This window comes from Leguminivora glycinivorella, chromosome 3 (genome assembly GCF_023078275.1).
Source record: "Leguminivora glycinivorella isolate SPB_JAAS2020 chromosome 3, LegGlyc_1.1, whole genome shotgun sequence".
NCBI lineage: Eukaryota > Metazoa > Arthropoda > Insecta > Lepidoptera > Tortricidae > Leguminivora > Leguminivora glycinivorella.
The window spans coordinates 4,094,377-4,101,219 of record NC_062973.1 but is presented as its reverse complement, the minus strand read 5'-3'; positions in this window follow the sequence as shown (position 1 = coordinate 4,101,219).

Genomic DNA, 6,843 nt, shown 5'->3' with positions numbered 1-6,843 from the left:
CTACGCCTTAGTCGAGCGTAGCTATAAACCCAACAGATTTTACACCGAAAACAATGTTTAACTGGCGTATTCGAACTAATTCGTATTAGTTCGGAGTAAGATGTCACTGCGATATTATGAAATGACACGTAATCTTCGCCATGTATATATGTCGTAAACAGATTGTAATTTTTATAACCTGCAATATTCTATGGATGTAACGAGCTGGCCATGTAAAGAAACATCACCAAACCTTTTATAATTCTATGAATTATATCTTGACTTTGTACCTTTCATTCTATCTGAAAAACTACACACAATTCGGTGACGTTACGAATTTTGGGTAATATTAAGGAGTCTTTATTATTTGGGTTCTTTGTCAGCTATATGTCAAACTCCTTAATTATTGCCGGTTATAAAAACGACACCCCGTATTTGACACGTCTAGTTAAAATTGGACCGTGTCTGTCACGTGGCCCATATTTGTAATGGTTACGAATGTGTACAAATGTAAGGGTTTGATTGAAACCATTTCATTGGCATTGGCGACCGATTCGCGGCCATTACATCCGATTTATTGACGATCGGAACTTTTATGGCGTCGTACCTGTTTACTTACAGTGCTCACACTTATATGGTTTCGCAGAGAAATAGTAAAATGCTGTGGTATGATTTTAATTTTAATATTATTGAATTATATTTATAACTAACAAGTCTTGCTTATCGTCGTTGAGATTGCCAATTCCGTTATGTGCATTTTTTCGATTTTTCGTTTTTTGCAGATTTGCCTTTAAAATTGTATTCCACGTCTAATGCAAAAACCAGCATACGCAAATTCTACTTGGATCATGTTTTAACTAAACACATTTGTGATTTTAGCCCCAAAAATAAATACACATGTACTTCCAAGCACATACAGGTTTTGGTAACCAAGTAAAATAAACGAAATTGATAATTACTACTGCACATGTGTGGATTTAGTATGGATTGTTGCTTAGTGTGCTTATGAGTTTCGGTCATATGTCTTTATTTTTCAATTTATTTTTTGTTTTGTGGTATTCAAAGCTAAATATTTTAACCGTAAAGCTGTTATACTTATTATGTTTAATATTGTGAAGTACTTTTTTGTCGTCGATTATTCGGCAAGTTTTTCACATTTATCGCAAAACATTTTCTAACACAGTTAAGAGGGTAGCAATTATACTTCTTTCTAACGTTCTTGATACTGATAAATTATGATAACTTCGTATCTGATAATCTGACTTATTTTACAGCTATTCCCGTTAAGTGTGTACATTTGGATCACGTCTCCGATTTGGATAAAAATTGGTAGGCTGATAGAGTCCATGATGCTGTGCAAGATCCACTCGGTTTCCCAAAATGTCCTATTTAGGTTGATTGTATGAAGCTTTCCTTTTTTGATACCGAAAATGTATAGAAATTTGGTAACAAAAAAGGAAGGTGGATATTGCTCAGCATCATGGACTCTATCAGCCTAGCAATCTTTATCAAAATCGGAGACGTGATACAAATATACAAACTTAACGGGAATTGCTCTTTAACACTATTTTAAAAGTAATTGTTTATTGGTGTAGTTAGGTATCATCTACTGTGTAGTATATCCGGCGTAAGAGTAGCACCAATCCTGGTAAGAAGAACGTGGGTGTTGTAAAAGGCAACTAAGTTCACAAACGAAGCAGCGAATATCTAAAGGGGAGATGAGCCACTTGTCTTCGAGAAGGAAAACTACTAACTCAAGCCCGGGATGGAATCCCCGTTAGGCGCGAGTAAGGTCCAAGCTGAAATATGTGGTAAACTCCTCAACCTCCAACGGCCAGTTTCCAAGAGGGTGGCGCAGGTGCCGGAATCACAGCGATTTCCTTGACTCCTCAGTCCCTGGTGGTGTGTCTGCCGAGGTGTGCGACAGCGCTGCGTTTTGGCTCCTACCGTGTACCGTGTGTGTCTTTGCTGCTTTGGTATTCATCTGCATACAAGAGCCTATAGAAAGTTCAAAGTTGTACAGCACATCACTCCTCAAATCACAGAAGAAACGCGAGGAACTTTTAATTGGCAGCCTTTATGCCAATACTTTATGCCGATGACGCAGCCTTTGTTGCTACCTCTGTGAGCTTCAGCTAATGATGGGTTCAATCTCCAAGGCAGAAATTCCACTCGATATGGCACGCTGTTGGAGACCACTTTACGACAATAACCGACAATCTTTCGCTCTAGGCAGAGGTTGACATTTGCATCGGCAAGGCAGCTACAACTTTTGGGAAGCTTAGTGCTCGAGTATGGCATAACAGACTCCTGACTACTAAGACCAAGGTGTTAGTCTTTCAAGCTTGTGTATAGACCATACTCTTGTACGAATCCGAGACGTATGCCAAAGTCAAACGCCGTGGCATCTCCTTCTATAAGCGATGCCTGCGTAAGATGTTGGGCATATCATCACAGGTCGTCAAACCAGAGAGTTCTAGAAATCGCTGCCCAGTCTGACCGTGCTTCTCAAACAGAGGCGACTGCGTTGATGGAGTATATGCACAGGATGGAACCCTCTCGTTTACCACGCCGCGCCGTGTTCTTCTGGGCACAGTAGCGAATGCCAAAAAAGATGTTGGGAGGTCATTGCTTCGCTTCAAAGACTGCGCCAAGAGGTACTATCAGCTGCAAAAGTGCATGGAGAAGTTAGTAATGAATTCATTGATAAATTCGCCATGCACTTTTGCAGCTGATAGGACATGGCTGCCTTTTAGATCGACTACCGAAACTAGGAGAGGCTTGCTAAGAAACGGAGGGAGTGGCGTAAGTGCATTGAAGATGGTCGCAAGTTCGTCCATGGACCTGGTTTGCGGCACTTGCAGACAATAGGGAAACAAGGTACCGTAGCAAACCGTCTCAATTGGTTGCAAGCTTCCCTTGTCAGCTATGTGGCAAAGTATGTCGCTATCGCATAGGTTGTCGTTATAATTACGTTGAATTTAGTCAGAACGAGTTTTAAGTTCTTTTTTTATTATAAATGTATATTTCGTTTTCTTTCAACCCCTTTTTGCCAAGAGTGGCACTGAAACTTGAGTAGTTCATGTGCTCTGCCTACCCCTTTATGAGATACGGGCGTGATTGTATGAATGTATGTACGTAAATATATATTATTAGTAATTGACAAGGAAGGTCTTTAGTTTTGTCAGATACTGACATTTTCCTTTGGATAATATCATTTATTTCTGATACAAGTGATCATGTTGTTTTGTTTTTATTACCCTAAACGCACATAACTTACTCTGATAAACCTCAAATGAATAGTATTTATGATTCCTATGTGCATGACTTACACATATGTATTTAGTAAGCTCAAAACCAATACCCATATGTGCACAAAATTAAGAAAAACGAGTATATCTTAATTTGTGACTTATTATTTCCCATTTTTTTTCACACAACATATTTCTTGCTATTTTTGACACATTTTGGATATAAATTGAAATGATGTTTGTACCTAATTCTCTAGTAAATCGATTTTTTGTCTCTCCTGAAAAGTAGCTAAAATGCACATAGCGGAATTGGCAATCTCACCGACGTTATCTGATTGTGAATGTTTTGTTATACACAGTCATCCTCCTTGCGTTATCCCGGCATTTGTTTGTGAGCCGTGGCTCATGGGAGCCTGGGGTCCGCCGACAACTAATCCCGATATTTGGCGTAGGCACTAGTTTTACGAAAGCGACTGCCATCTGACCTTTGTTATACACAGTACCATACAGTACAGGTACAGTATCATGAGAAAATCGAATAATTTTAAAATGACATAATAAACATTTATGGATTTTGTATAGTTTCAGAGTGATGATAAATAAATAAATAAATAACTCATTATTACTTCTTGTCACTATTATAATCATATTATAAAATCACAACCAAATCAAAAATTACTTAACCACAAAAACACTAAAAAAGGAAAAAAATACTTGTCTCTTTCAAGCGATACCGGGACAGTCAATCTTCCATAAGAATACTATTTTCTTGATTTTACAAGCTAAGCAAGCTCGAAAAAATAAAGTATAAAAAAGACAATTCAGAATCTTACTTTAAGGGTCGAATGAGAAAATACTTAACAAAATTATTACTTGAAGAGCAGAACAAATCCAAACAACTCCCAAATTATAACTTCGACAAAAATCTCAAGATAAGTGCTCAATCAATTATTGCAGACTTCAAAACAAAATCTTTGGATTACTACAAGTTCGAACAAGTATCAGATACAACCTTGAGACGAATTCATATACTTGACAACTTATTCAGGCTTGGATTTTTATATAACTTTCACAATTCGGGCACCTTTTTCTAATAAACTAACTATTTTGGCTCAGTGATCCAAAGTCACCTTACGTTCTGTTACTAGGAGGCTGTTTTCCTCCTTGAGTGTTAGTGTCCAAGCCTCACGCCCATACATTAGGTGTTCAGGGAGATTCTGGGACCCGTGAAAAGAGACGATGGCAGTTGGAGAATCCGAAAAAATGCCGAAATTGAACATCTTATAGCCGAACCGAATATAATAGGTGAGACCAAGGCACATCGTCTCCGCTGGCTTGGCCATATTATAAGGATGGGTGAGGATCGGGCAGTCAAGAGAGCCTATCTGGGTTGTCCAACTGGACGCCGTCCCGCTGGCCATCCTAAATATCATTGGGCAGATAGAGTGGAAGCAGATCTCCGTGACCTCGGCGTCAACGAGGGCTGGCGAGAGGTCGCTCTGGACCGCGTAAAGTAGCGTGCTCTTGTGTTGGAGGCCAAGACTCACTTTGGGTCGTCGCGCCAACAAAGTAAGTAAGTAAGTGATCCAAAGTCAATCGTGGCCTCCGAAATGACGGATCGCCACCTGTCCCGATCATGCGCAGCCTCCTGCCAGTCACTGACTTGAAGCTGACGCAGATCCGCCGCCATATTAGCCTCCTAGCGATACCTGCAGGCCATGATGCTTGCCATTTTATCACTTAACTGCGTGGATAATGCATCTGTCACGTTTTGGCAAGTATGTCAGTGTGTGAGAGTTACAGATGTCTAATCCTCGTTGATAAGTGATCAGATTGGAAGTATAATAGCCCTTTTTTACGGAGTGGGAATGCAGTTGCGAACGCTGTGTGGGAAGCATAATAGCCCTGCAGGGTTGACCCAAGAATTCTCTCTAATTATTAAAAAATGCCCCCTGTTCAGAGTAGATATTAAATATAAAATCAGTAAAGTTGTTGATCTTCTGTCGTGAATTGTAGTTCTCTTTTGGTCGTTCTTACGTATTAATTCGACAGAAAAAGTTTCCTACTATACTGACTATACGCTAAAATGCAGCACAGTAGCATCAACTGCTCGTTTGGTAGAAAACATTGGAGATTATTGTTCTGGATAAAAATCACAGGTTCAAACATACAATCGTTATCGCCTCGTGGGACAACCCAGGATAAAACATCCTGGAGCAAGAGGAGGCCCAACAAGATGTCTCAGATAAACTGGGACAATGAGCTAGAAAATTAAGCTATCGCCCCGTGGCAAACTTATATGCAATAGCTTTGTCGCCCCACTTTGGATGAGCATGAGCAATCTTGGATAAAGATCTAGGACCGAGATAAATGGTGTACTGGAAGAGATACAGAGGGCATTATAAAGGGCTGATATGATGATAATAATGAAAGTAACCGCAGTATCGTAGGTAACTAACTAGTTTGGCTCTGTGAACCAAAAGGGGGTCTTGGCCTCCAAAACGATAGCACGTCACTTATCCTGAACCTGCGCAGCTTCCTGCCAATCATCAGCTTGTAGCTGACAAAGATCCGCCATCACATCTTCCCTACGGTATCGGGGTCGATCCGCCGGGCGGCCACCAGTTGGTCTTCCCAGATACGCCTTCTTGGCAACCCATTCTTAGTAGGTGGCCGAACCAGAGAAGTCAGTGGGATTTAGTATCGCAGCTACCAGTTTAAATCCAAAAGTCGCCTTAAAATCGCTGCCCTAGCACGTCTCCTTAAGCGTTCAACCAAACTTAAGTTCCACTTCAATTTGTTTGCAACTTGTGTGCCCAGGCACGTCCATTATTAAAAAACGGCTCACGTAGAATTAAATAGAAACAAATTACTTTCCCCCGAATTTCATTGCGAAATCGCGGCTCTTCAAGTGTTTGTGATTGTGGTATACAATTTTGACGGAATATAAATTTCGGGGTCACTCTTTTGTTTGCGAAGGCAGGCTTTATGAGTTGCTGACGAGAAAGGCGATTCTGTTTTTAAGTGTGATGCTGTGATGCTTTTTGAAAATGGTTGTGTTATTTATTGTATTTAAATACCAATAAGTGGGCGCGGTATTTATTTTGTGAGTCACAGTGTTACAAAGTGCAAAGACCCCTTTAGGTCAACGACACAATCGCTTACGCTTTGTAGTTGATAGAGAAAAGTCACGAAAAATGTAAATGGTTCTAGAAAGTAAAGAGTCAATGTTTCCTTAGTCAATATACTTTGACGCGTCATTTTTAACAGTCTTTTTAATCATGATAGCTACAAAATATCTGCGACTTAATTTGACAAACAAACAAGAAGAGTGTATAAGTGCCATGAAACTCTTGTGTCAAATTACCTATGTAAACATTTGTGTTACAAATTACCTACTCGTACACGTGTATTGTACAATGTTTCACATACGAGTAAGGTCCTTCAAAGTTTCGACATAGTTAAGTAATAATTCGATACGTTAACATGACATTACAGTGAGCTAATACGCCATGAATCTTAAATAACACATAACAACGTATAAAATTAAAAAGGTACACAATATAACACTAAGTACATCACATTACACTCGATGGCCTAGCATCCATCACCT